This window comes from Heloderma suspectum, chromosome Z (assembly GCF_057233095.1).
Source record: "Heloderma suspectum isolate Gila_16-S chromosome Z, 16-S_ref, whole genome shotgun sequence".
NCBI lineage: Eukaryota > Metazoa > Chordata > Lepidosauria > Squamata > Helodermatidae > Heloderma > Heloderma suspectum.
Window position 1 is genome coordinate 13,603,450 of NC_139476.1, and position 13,942 is coordinate 13,617,391.

Below are 13,942 nucleotides of genomic sequence, written 5' to 3' on the forward strand. Positions count from 1 at the left end.
CTGAAGGCAAAAGGGGCGTGGCCAGAACAACCAGCATATTTCAGCTTAAAGCACTTCCAGCCAGTTTATTTCAAGCTTTTAGAATGGGGAAAAACTACACAAAAGCCAAGAAATCATCAAACAACTGGTGCTTGGGGGAAAGGGCTTCTCTGTAGTAGCACCCACCCTCTGGAAAACCCTCCCTCGTGCAGTTCGAGAGGCAGAAAATGTTAACACCTCCTGAAAACACCTTTTCATATAGGATTTCGCTGGGCTGTAATTGCTACTGGGTTTTATTTTACTTTTACGTGGTACTTTTAAACTTTTTAAAGTTTTATATTGTGTCTTGTCATGTTGTATTTTATGGTTTTAATTGTGAACTGCCCAGAAAGCCACAACTAATGGGCAGTATTTTTTGTTGTTGTTGCTGTTTTAAAAAGGCAGGGACAGAGAAAGGGGGTAGGGCCAGTTGAAGGGGCTATCTTGCTGCCTCACTGCTGTGGAAACGACAGAAGGCTCATGCTGCAGATATACTAGCAGGATGATCTGCCACCAGTGACCAGGAATCATGCTGGGGTGCAGCGGGCAAACTCCTTTCTACAGTGGCCCCTTTAATTATTTCTTATTTATTTATTTATTTGTTATGTTTCTATCCCGCCTTTCCTCCAAAGAGCCCAAGGTGGCTCACATAGCCCTCCTCCTCTCCATTTCCCCCCCTCACAACAACCCTGTGAGGCAGGTTAGGCTGAGAGTCAGGGCCTGGGCACAAAGTCACCCAGGGAGCTTCATGGCCGACCGGGCACTCAAGCTCGGCTCTCCCCAGTCCAACATTCTAACTAAGACAGCACACTGATGGTTGAATTTATTTCTCATGCCCCAACCTAGTCATGAGCCTGAACGTCATTCCTTGAAATATCAATACAGATCCTTTTCTCTACACCCACGCACCTCCACGCTCACTCTCTCCTCCACCGCCATCCCCTTTTCTTGGCCCCGAGCATCATCTGGGGTTTGATTGAGGACAACGCTCCCTGGCAGGTCCTCTCATCTTCTCCAGGCGACTGCGGCCAACCCGATTTCTATGCGAGCCGGGGGCTGGCAAAACAATGAAGCACAGGGGTTTTTTCGGGGAAGGAGAGGGAGGAAAAAAGGAATAGTCAAAAGGGGGTCTGGTTGAAAGAGTGAATAGGGGCAGACCAAAGGAGGGGGGGTCCTGGGGCCTCGTCTATTGGCTCAGCTCAGCAGCCAGAACAGCTGTGAAAAAGGCTCGGCTGATTTTCCCACGCCCGCCCGAATGGCTGCAGCGAAGGAACTCTCCGGCAGGGTCATCCCCCGTGCACTAATATATACACAGCCCGCGTACTCGACTCTGAGGGCATTTGTTCAGTGCACACAGACAGGCTGACGCTAATTTCACCGTCAATTTACTTAAACCTCGCACGACCCCCTCCTAGCCGCCTTTTGTCAACTCACGGAGCAAGGACAAAAAAATAAAACAAAACAAAAAAGTTTTTTAAAAATACAGCCAGATCGGCTGCAGGGAGGCAAAACCCTCTTTCTCCTCCTCCTCCTCCTCCTTTTCCCAAAAGGTTCCTGATGGACTGCAAAAAACCCACAACGTCTGGCCGGGTTGTCAACAAGGTCAAGACGAAGCTTGCAGCAAAAGGTGCTGGAGTGTGTTTAGGGAAAAGCTGTCGCTCAGTGGTAGGTCCTCAGTTAAACAGTGGCAGACACTTCTCTATTTGAGGGCATGCTCTATTTCAGGGGTGGGCGGAAGGTAGAACTCCAGAAGTTTTGGACTTCCAACTCCTGGAAGCCCTTGCCAGCATGAGTGTTAGAGAGGAATGCTGGGAGTTGAAGTCCAAAATGTCTGGAGATCTACCTTCTGCCCACCCTCTGGTCTCTTTGAAGGGCTATCCTGTCCAATTCTGGTTTAAAGATCAAGACAGCCATCAGATCTGTTGCCCGTCCACAGCTTGCACCTGGACATCAGACTGAACAGGCAAGTACACAGCTCACCTGGTCACAGTCTTCTGTGTAATGGACTGGATTTCCATTTAAATTCTAGTCATTATTTCTATATTTGCATCTATATGTGGGGCTGCCTTTGAAGACTGCTCAGAAGCTGCAGCTTGTGAAAAATATGCCAGGCAGTTTAATAAGTGGGACCAGAAGGTCTGAGCATATAACACCAATTCTGGTCCACTTGCACGGTTTGCCTGTATGTTTCTGGGCCTGATTCAAGGTGCTGGTTTTAACCTATAAAGCCTTACATGGCTGGGGACCACAATACCTGATGGAGCGCCTCTCCTGACCTGAACCTACCCCATACACTATGATCAACATCTGAGGCCTTCCTCTGAGTGCCACCTCCAAGGGAGACTTTGAAGGTGGCAACAAGGGGGAGGGCCTTTGCAGTAGTGGCCCCCTGATTGTGGAATGGTGTACCCACTGAGGCCTAACTGCCCTCTCCTCCCAGGCATTTAATGGCATACGAAGGCAGATTTATGCCAGCTGACTAAACCGGTCTAATATTTTATTGAAATTATTTTTAGCTGTTTAAATTGCTTTACATTTTTGTATATTTAAATTTTTATGCTGTATTTATCTTGTGAATTGTTGTGAACTGCCCAGAGAGCTTTGGCTAGTGGGCGGTATAGAGATGATGATAAGCATTAGCACATATCAGATGTATATAAATCCCTGCCCTCTTTTTTTAGTGACCCATCTCCTCTCTTTTTTTGGCAATTCCTAAATGGCCACCCTAGATATAAGGCGATTTCTTATGTTCCTGTTTAAATGGGCCCTTTATTCAGAATCCTGAGGACTGGAAACCTGCCTTGTCTTTAAGGGAAGGACCGTAGCTCACAAGTAGAGCAGCTGCTCTGCATGCAGATGATCCCAAGTTCAAGGCCTGGCATCTCCAAAGACTTTGCCTTTGTTTGAAATCCCAGCATAGCTCTGGAAGGAACTGGAGTCAGTAACTGAGATAGGGAGGAACTTACACATTGCCAAAACAGAGGAAATGCATTGCTCAAAAAAGAGGACAAAAGGAGGGGCTGATTTGCATAAAATTTGCATGTGCTAATTAATATGTGTCCATGCAAATGTAGGCATAATTACTATAATTTGGATAGAAATGCAATACATCTCAACGCAGTGGGGAAGACAGTGACCTGTGTGCTTCCTACTCCATCTGCTGCTGTCCAGATGTTCTTGTCTGCTGGTGGGAAACATCAGACAGGAACACCTGAATGTGGACCCAACCACAACCTGCAAGGTCAACATCTGTACATTTCTGAGCTGGTGGTGTAATTCACAGGACAAAACAAAACAAAACAACCAGTTAGAAAAATGTGGAGTTTTGAAAAATGCACATGAAAAAATGTGCACTTTTGAAAAATGCACACAAAAAATGTACACTTTTGATAAATGTGCACAGACATTGACTGGAGCGCTGGGCAGAAAACAACAGAATGACATTTAATAGGGATCAATGCCAAGTTCTGTACCTAGGAAAAAGAAACCAAAGGCACAGTTACAAGATGGGGGATACGTGGCTCAACCACATGACAAGCGAGAAGGATCTTGGAATTGTTGTCGATCACAAGCTGAATATGAGCCAACAATGTAATGTGGCTGCAAAAAAGGCCAATGCTCTTTTGGGCTGCATTAATAGAAGCATAGCTTCCAAATCCCGGGAAGTACTAGTTCCCCTCTACTCAGCACTGGTTAGGCCTCATCTGGAGTACTGTGTCCAGTTCTGGGCACCACACTTTAAGAAGGATGGAGACAAGCTGGAGAGGGTTCAGAGGAGGGCAACGAAGATGATCAGGGGACTGGAAACAAAGCCCTATGAAGAGAGACTGAAAGAACTGGGCATGTTTAGCCTTGAGAAGAGAAGACTGAGGGGAGATGGGATAGTGCTCTTCAAGTGCTTGAAAGGTTGTCACAGAGAAGAAGGCCAGGATCTCTTCTTGATCATCCCAGAGTGCAGGACATGGAATAATGGGCTCAAGTGACAGGAAGCCAGATTCCGGCTGAACATCAGGAAAAATGTCCTGACTGTCGGAGCAAGACGACGGAGCAAGACCTGGGGAGGTGGTGGGCTCTCCCACACTGGAGGCCTTCAAGACAAGGCTGGACAGCCATTTGTCAGGGATGCTCTGACTTGGATTCCTGCATTGAGCAGGGGGGTGGACTGGTTGGCCCATTCCAACCCTAATATGCTATGATTCTCTGACATGCTTGAATCAATAGGAGGAAAATTGATGCGTATATTTGATGCATATATTTGGGGTATTTGTATATTTGTGCATGGAAATATGCCCACATTTTTGTGCGAAAAGAAAAACAGCTTGCCATCTAATATGGAAATGAGTCAGAACATGCTTTAGGGTGGTATTTGAAGAACCTGGATTAACTCGGTTTTGCCTATTTGCTCATCCCCTTTCTTTGGGCTTGATAAGCCTTGACACAAAGCTAGGACGGGCAGACTTCAGGCTTCAAAGATCTACTTTGGTTCTTATCTCTGAACAGGACTTAAGCTGGAAAGTCTTCCAAATAGAGGGTGCCTTCAAATAGAGGACTGACCTCTGTAAATTAGGACACCTGGCCACCCTAACTGAGATGCACGGGAATCAGAGCAAAACACATCTTAAGAGTATTGTGCAGCTCGACGTTACTGCTCTGTTTGGTTGAAAAGTGATGGTCCAAAGCAGTTCAAGAGTGGCAGTGCTGGACCAGACCAAAGCTCCATCTTGTCCCGCACAGCCAGCTTCTGACAGTGGTGAACCAAATCCACGAAGTCCACTAGCAAAGTTGACAGCCTATAACCCTCCTCTGTTTGTTACTAGAATCCAGAGGCATTTGGAGGGAGGCTGTGCCTGAAGATTTAGCTATCCTAACAACAAAAGAACAAACCAAAGGACTATCTGCCCCAGTATCCTGTTTCCAACATGCTATTTTGCTACCCTATCCCTAAGTCAGATGTAGGCATGAAGTTGTTTTGGACTTCAACTCCCAGCATTCTTGACCATTAGCCATGCTGGCAGAGGCTCGTGGGAGTTGAAGTCCAAAACATCTGGAGATCTACCTTCTGCCCACCCCTGCCCTAAGCGGCACATTTAATTTTGCTCCTCTCCAGAGGGTTGCCAAATATATGTTTTCCTCTCCAGCCTCTATCGCTGCACCTTTAGCAGTCGCTTTGCCTGCAAATCCATGGAGCGGATATTTATTTATTTTGCAGATCAAACCAAACCTCTGTTGTTAAAACATGGGAGCAGCAGGCCTGTTCTTTGCTGGTCAGTGGGCGATTCCTCCCCACGTTGGTGTACGCGGGGGGGGGGGCATTGCAACTTCCTGTTTTGCATGCCAAAGGTGCCAAGTTCAATGCAGGGCGGGCCCCAGACCTTTTCTGCCCAAGATGGAGCTCCTCCTCTTCTCATTCCAACTACAAAGCAAGTTGAATCTTACTTCAACACTGGTGGTGGGACAACTAGTTCCACTGTACCTGAGGGCAGCAGGGTGGCTTCCTGGCGCAGGGCCAGGAATGTACAGCTCAGTCCTCCAACAGTGGAGAACGGCTGGGGGGGGGGGTCTATCTCCACCCTGCCACCCAGCAACTGCCACCTGAGGCAACCGCATCACTCTGCCTAATGGCAGGGCCGGCCAGTGTGTATTACGCAACACTGAGCTAGAACAGGGGTGAAACAGGACCTCTTTCAGCCAGAGGGCCAGATTCCATTCCGGGGAAGCTCTCGGGGGCTGCATTCTAGTGATGGACGTGGCCAAAGACAAAAGGGGTGGAGCTAAACCCCCAAAATACTTTAGCTGAAAGCTCTTCCTGCCAGTAATTAAGCCTTAGGAGAGACATTTTGGCCTTTTAGAATGGGGGTGAGGGAACTGTGCAGAAGCCAGGAAAAGGGGGAATGGTTGGGGCCAAATGGGAAACACTAGAAGGTCAGATTTGGCCCAAGGGCTTGAGGTTCAACACCCCTGAGAAACGCCTGATGTTCTTGTTTTAAGTCAGCCTTTCATTCTGAATAATGACGACTAGAGACTTACTTTATTTTTAGGAAAAGGCTCGCTTCTCCAGGTCTGGCTGGGAAAGACTTCCCTGTCCAAAACCCTGGAGGGCTGCCGCCAATCAGTGTAGAAAAGGAATGGGGAATGCTGTCCAGATGCTACTGGACTTCAGTTCCCATCATCCTTCACTATTGGCTATGCTGGGTAAGGCTGGCTGGAGTCCAACAGCATTTGAAAGCCACAAGTAACCCCCTGGCTTTACAAAGCCGTAAGCAAACAAGTCACTGTCCTCTAGGAGTTTCCATTCTGAAATTCTACATGAGGGAGCAAGAGAATGGAGGGAAAAGAAAAGAGGAACTTATGTTCAGTTATGTGCATTTATTCCAAAATCCTGCGCATATTTAGTCGGATGTACATCCCAATGTACTCAGTGGAGCTTGGTTCCTAGTGAGTTTGTTAAGGGACTGCAGCATTTGAGGACCTATGTGGTTGTGCCAAAAGCATCATGGGGAAAAAGAGGGATTTGCGGTGAGAGGGCAGTGGAGCGGGGGGCAGGGGAGATGGCATTATGCAGGTGTTCTGCGAAGGGGTTCCAGGCTTGCTTGCTTGCTTGCTTATTTATTTATTTACAATATGTATATACCACTCCACAGATTTTGGAGTGGTGAACACAAAAGATAAAACAGTAAAAGAATAAAAAGATTAAAACACCACATTAAAATTATACTTGAAAAAAAACACACACAAAAAACACAATGCCAAAAGAAACCATGACTGGTCAATTACATAATGCCTCCTAGAACCTTGCTGTTTGCAGAAGGCGCCAGAAACAGCACAGTGTTGGCGTCTGCCTGACCCCCAGGGGCAGGGAGTTCCAAAGAAAGGGGGTCACCACACTGAAGGGTCTTCTCAGGTTGGACTCCAACTGGGCCATAGGTCCATGTGGAACCAGCAGGTCCATATGGGATAGCAAGGAAGAACCCCTTAAATTTTAATGCCTGAATTTGTTATTTTCCTTCTCCCTCCCAATCCCTTTTCCTTTTATGTCATGTCTTTTAGATTGTCTTAGTCCTGATCTTTGTAAGCCATTCTGGTAACCTGGGCTGAAGAGTGGGATAAAAGTGTTTTGAATAAATAAAGACATTAAATAAATGTGCAGAGCCGTTTATGGGAACAGGAGATTTATGGAGCTTTGGAAGGGAGTCCCAAGTAGGGAAGAATGGATCTGACTATTTCATTCTCACAGAGATTGTCAAGTTTCAGGAATGAACATCTTGTTTGTTGGGCTTTTTTCTTAGCACCCTAAACTGAACTTCATTTGCTTCTGACTTTCCCCCTTGCCCTGACCTGTCTTTGCAACTATACCTAACAGCACACATTTTTTGCAAGTAAGTTTCCTAGTATACTGCATTTTAGAACATGGTTTCACGAATGTATTCATTTGGGTGTGCACTCAAATATACACAGGTTTATACGCTTCTTTTGATTGAGGGGATCCACTGCCAAATTCAGAGAAGTGCGGATTTTGAAGGATAGCTGAGTTTCGGTGTGTATATTGGTTTGAAAGTGTGAAATTAGGGTATGTTCACTTTAAAAGGCAAACTGAACTAATTTCCCCTCCATCCCTAAACATGAACTCTATCCCCAAACCCTGGTTTGCTATGCACTTGGATCGTCTCTAAGAGCCATTTAAAGAGCCAGTTACTGGCCTTCTCTAAATGCCATCTTCTGTCACCTCCATTTTGTTGTTTGTTTTCTGCTAAATTTCCTTTCAAAAGGAAGAGGTTTGGGGAGGTAGGGGGGCTGATTCACCCAACAAACATTCCTAGAACATCATTGTCTGGGGCACTGTTTCCCCCCACCAATTCCAGCTGTTTGTGTAGGTTTATATGTCTGCCCATTTATAAATCAACCCCCACTCCTATACTGGGAATGGACAAAATTGTCAATTTCATTTGCTCACTGTTTCTCATTTTTCCATTCTTAACTTCTTTTCCTTTTCTGCATCTGTTTACAGGGGTTTGTGCATTTGTTAAAGTCCACTAGAAAATTGGTAGCATTTTTGTTTGTATTTCTTCTAACATGCATTTTTGTTCGCAATCTTGCCTAACACACACTTTTCTTTTCTTTTCTTTTGCAAGTGCTCTTTCCAGAATAAGATGTATTTTTGTATGTCATTTTCACTAATGTAGGCATTTTGGTGTGCATTTTTCCCTATTATAACACTTTTGTATGCTTTTTTATGTGTTCCTTTGCTTATTCATTTATTTATTGCATTCCTACCCTGCCTTTCTGGAAACCAACAAAGGTGGTTCAAGAAAATTAAGGAAACAAAAATCAGAAACAAACAAACAAAGAAAACATTAAAAACAGCCTCTAAAAACATTTTTTGGAACGGAAGACTGCATTGCAAAATTCAAAGAAGTGCTGATATTGAAAGAGATCTGCGTTTTGGTTCCAAATTAGTTTGGGAAGTGCAAATTAGGTTGGTTTGCATTAAAATGTGAACTGAACGGGTTTCTCCCTCACCCTTACCCCCACAAACACACACTTTCTCCTCCTCGACCTTGATTCTGTTTGCTTTGGGCCCTGTCTCTTGAGGGCCACCCGCTGTTTTTATGGACTCCCTGCATTCAAATTGAGTGTATTTATTGCTCCTGGACTGTTTTCAGATGCCATCTCAAGAAATCGCCTTCCATTACCACCACTGCTGTGCTCTCTTAAAGAATACTTGGGGATGCTTCCTCTGAATTTTTCTCTGGGTTTTGAATTCCCTGTTTATTTGTTTATTTATTACATTTCTATAGCGTCCAGTAGCCGAAACTTCTCTGGGCAGTTCACAATTTAAACCATAAAATACAAGATGAAGAAATACAGTATAAAAATGTAAAAGTTTAAAACTACAGTATAAAAAAATAAAAAATAATAACCAAGTAGAACCTAGCAGCAGTGCAAAGATTTTAAAATACCAGATTTAAAACAGAAACTAGAAAACTAAAATTCCTGAGAAAATAAAAAGGTGCCAAAAAGAGCACAACATAGGCACCAGAGCACAACAGAGGCTCTCTGGAAAGTTCATTCCACAACTAGGGTGCCACAGCAGAAAAGGCCCTCTTCTTGGTGGCCCACCCACCTCACTGTCAGGGTGGAAACTGAGCCGATAGAGCCCCATAGCAGTTCTGATTCTGAGGAGGATCAGCAATCCATGGGAGAGGAGCCAGCTCATCCCTCACAGGCACAGCAGCTGGCGGAGATTCCTCCTGCTGGCATTCCTGAGATAGATAGTGACCCTGGCAGTGAGAAAGTGCAGGAGGGGGGCTTGCTAGATGCTCAACGCAGACGCAGGGAGCGACGAGCGATGGAGGGCGCGGAAAGGAGGTGTAATGCCCGTTTGGCACGCAAGCAACGGCCGCCTCCTGTGGACCCAAAGGAAAGAGGGAGGATCTCTCCCTAGCCCATAAGTTCAAGGTCTTCAAGGGATTCTCCTTCAAATGGGGTCAACTGCCTACCCAGAGCATAGGCTGCTCTGCTGTTCCTTGCTTAGTCGCTCGTGATGAGCATCTGAAAGAGTCATTAAGTTGTAAAAGGATTAAAGCCTTGAAAAGAATCCTTTCATCTGTGTCTTGAGTTGGCTATTGGAGTGTACTGAAAGAGGCCGCCAGGGCACCTCCTGACACTCACTTCCTTTGGCAGGGGCTCCTGAAGAAGAACCAATGAAGATGATCTTAGGGTCTGGGAAAATGTATATGAGAGGAATACACCTGCTGTTGCTCTTGTTTCCGAAATGGAACTGATGTATTAGAAATGTTCCATCATTCGGTGTCATGTGTCTTTTAATTTCCAGATCTTGTGCAGAGCATTGCGCTTGTGCAGTTCACCACACTTGGAGTTCCTTTGGCTCATTTGTGTTTTTTTGCTTGTGGGGAGAAGGTAGACTTGGATCTATTTGTATTTCAGAGCAGCTTCTGTAGCAAAGGAAGTGAAGCACCTAGTCCCTACCAAAAACCCCATTGCTACAGAATTCATCATACCAACTGGACACAGGAAACTGCCTTACACACTACATCAGACAGTCGGGTCCAACTAGCCCAGTATTGCCTGCTCTGACAGGAGACTGCTCTCCAGGGTCTCATGGAGAGAAGGGGCTTTCAAATCACAGGAAATGTCAGGGATTGAACCTGTGACTTTTTATATTCTATAGTCAGATCCATCTAGTACATTATGGTTCCCTCTTACTGGCAGCAGGCTCTCCAAAGTCTAGGGCAGAGGAAAGGGTTTTCCCATCACTTGTTCCCTGTTTTTTTAACTGGAGTTGTTGAGGTTTGAACCTGTGACCTTTAAAGCAGCTGGAGGGGGGGTCCCTACTTTGATCGGAGCAGCAGCACTGAATGAGGAGGGTGTTTATCCCTTTCCCTCTGGTTGTTTTGCTGGTCTAAATGTCTCCTCCACCCCCGGCTTCTCTTAGCCCCTACAGGGGAAAATACAGGCACACTGCAAGTGTTTTTAATTCCTCCTCTCCCCACCCCAGCAGAATTAAGCAGTGTGGGTGTGAGCAGGGGTCACAGCCCCATGCCATGCCACTTCCGTGAATGCTTTATTTTTATGTTTTTTAAACCGTGTATGAGATTTGATCATAGATCTTCTATGTCATGTCCCTATCTCCTCTTAGTAATTAAGACCACCCAGTGGAGCACAGTGTCCTGAGTAGAGACATGAGAATCAGCAAAACCTGAGCTCAGAAAGGTTCTCTGAATTCCACCTCAAAGCTCATTCCAAATCCATACAGGCTGGTGGATCCTATGTCAGTGGGGCAGTAAATAAGCTCTCAGTCTCAGTCAGAACCAGCCAGAACTCTAAAGGAGCTCTCCGAGGTGCCAAACCTATTTTGGGGATGGGGTTCCACACCTAGGATAGCTTTTTTAGAATTCTGGCTGGTTCTGATTGAAACCCAGAATGGATTCACAGCCCCACCGAAATCAGCGCCAGGAACCTCCACTGTTCTGAATCATGTCCACATCAGATTCCGAGGTCTGGGGTGCGTCCCTTTTCATTTGAAAATGTGTGTGTGTTTTCATGCACATATTCCCAAATCTATGCATCAGTTGTGTGCATTTTTGAATTTTTGACAGGTGGCTGTCCAGGACAAGGGAGGAGAGTCAGGAACCACTGAGCTGAGGATGGGGTCAAAGGGCTTCTCTGGGACCTCAGGTGAGGCACTCCTGCAACAGGACACCTTGGATTCCCTCATGTCTTCTATGGGACTGGGTTTGCTGTGGGATCCTGATCCTCCTTCTCCAAAGAGGTCTCCCCTGGACATGGGTCAGCTGAGTCCTGACCCACAGCTTTCCAGTAGCTCAGTTAGCCATGAGAGTATGTGTGTTTCAGTCTTCGGTCTTCCTGACAGAGAAAAACATCCTGACTGTTAGAGCAGTTTGGCAATGGAACCCATGACCTAGGGAGGCGGTGGGCTCTCCCAAACTGGAGGCCTTCAAGACGAGGCTGGACAGCCACCTGTCAGGGATGCTCTGACTTGGATTCCTGCACTGAGCAGGGGTTGGACTCGATGGCCTTGTAGGCCCCTTCCAGCCCTACTATTCTATGATTCTATGACTCCATTCCTCATCCACCAGCCTTGCATGTATGTGTCTGTTCCTCATCCAGCCTTATAACCAGTGGTGGTTAGATCCCAGGAAGGGCATCTATCAGCCATTTTTTTAAACAAATGAATAATGCATTGCTGGCTCCTAAACAAATAACTAGAACAGGCCTGAGCTTCGCCTCAGAGGAAACCCTTTCGGAGAGGAGCATACGCATGGGTATGCATACGTGTATGGGTAGGGAGTGGAGACTTGCACAGTGCATGCAATGCATTTTGAATGATAAGCCCCACCCCAACCCCAACACTAACGTATTCTTGGAGGGAGGAAAGAGGGACCTATCGGATAGACATCCACATGAAAAGTTAACACTTTGGGGTCACAGCAGTATGCAACCCAGTGTCCTCCAAGTGTTGGACTATAACTCCCATAATCCCTGACCACTTGCCATGCTGTCTGAGGCTGCTGGCAATTGTAGTCCAAAACATCTGGATGGAACTGGGTTGCCTTTCCCTGCACTATATATATACCACAAGTGCACAAACAACCACTGATTATTTGGTGGTTTCCTGGATTTTGTGCAGTTTTTACCATTTTCTGGAAGGTTGAAATGCCTCTCCGAAGGCTGAGTTCCTGGCAGCAAGAGCTTTATGCTCAAATAGGCTGGCATTTTGGCCCCTCCCCTTTTGCCTTCGGCCCTGCCCACCCCTGGAATGCAGCCCCCGAGAGCTTCTCTGAAATGGAATTTGGCTCTCAGGCTGAAAGAGGTTCAATGCCCCTGTTTTTTAATGTAACAACCCACTAGAACCTACATTAGCTCCTCATTATCTCTATTTTAAAGTGAGGGGGAAAGGTGATCCCACTTCCTGCTACTTGCGTTCCATGAATCCTGCATAGTTTACACTGTTTTTGCTACCAGGTAGAACTTTTCTGTCAATACACCCCCATTCTCCAATGTAGAACCTTCCTGATCAATATGATTTGTTGTTGTTGTTGTTGTTCAGTCGTTCAGTCATGTCCGACTCTTTGTGACCCCATGGACCAGAGCACGCCAGGCCTTCCTGTCCTGCACTCTCTCCCGGAGCGTCCTCAAGTCCATATTCGTTGCATCGGTGATGCTATCTAGCCATCTCATCCTCTGCCGTCCCCTTCTCCTTTTGCCTTCAGTCTTTCCCAGCATCAGGGTCTTTTCCAGGGAGTTTTCTCTTCGCATTAGGTGGCCAAAATATTTGAGCTTCAGCTTCGGTATCTGTCCTTCCAATGAGCACTCAGGGTTGATTTCCTTTAGGATGGACTGATTTGACTAGGGATGTACAAAACACTTACCTGGCTCCGTGCCGGGCAATCCGCGGTGGGGGGGAGGCGCTCCGTCCCTCCCCCCGGAATCCTCGACGGGGGGGGAGGCAATCCGGTCCTCCCCCCCAGAATCCTGCCCGGCTGGCTGGACATCTAGCCGCTGGGCAGCCCTGCAGGGACGCAAATGGCAGCTGTCGTAGCCACCACCATTTGCGTCCCTGTATTGAGGCGTGATAGGCTACATAAATACTTACGTAGCCTATCACGGCAGGGGGGGAAAACCCAGCGTACGCAAATGGCGGTAGCCGCCGCCATTTGTGTACACTGGGTTCCCCCCCCCCACCGCTGTGATAGGCTACGTAAATACTTATGTAGCCTATCACGGCCTCCGCAGGGACGCAAATGGCGTAAATGTAAGTATTTACATAGCCTATCACGGCTATGAAGACGAAGCGAATGGCGGCCGAAGGATGGCCGCCATTCGCAAAGCAGTGGAGCAGGTAAGTGCTCCATTTTACGTGCCTTTCATGGGGTGGGGGCTGCAGGGACTTCGCCCCGTGTGCCTTTTGTGGGGGGGGCTTCGTTCCGCGACAGATTTTGGGGGGCTGAATGCGCTGTTATTCGGCCTCACTGAGATCCGTCGCGGAATTCTCTGACATCCCTAGATTTGACCTCCTTGCAGTCCAGGGGACTCGTAAGAGTCTTCTCCAGCACCACAGTTCGAAAGCATCAATTCTTCGGCACTCAGCCTTCCTTATAGTCCAGCTCTCACAGCCCTACGTTGCTACGGGGAAAACCATAGTTTTGATTAGATGGACCTTTGTTGGCAAGAGGCTTCAGGATGGTTTTTTTCTACTACTGAATCCTGCAACGCTGCTCCACATTTTAATTTTCATATCCATTAGTCACAGAAACTGCCAGCTTCTTAGATTTTAAAGGCAAATGACTGATACTTAAAGACATCATCCTTTTTAAATTGCTTTACATCAGAGGATAAAAATTGATCGGAGCTATTTCTTGCACACTTCCTTCAACCCAGGGTT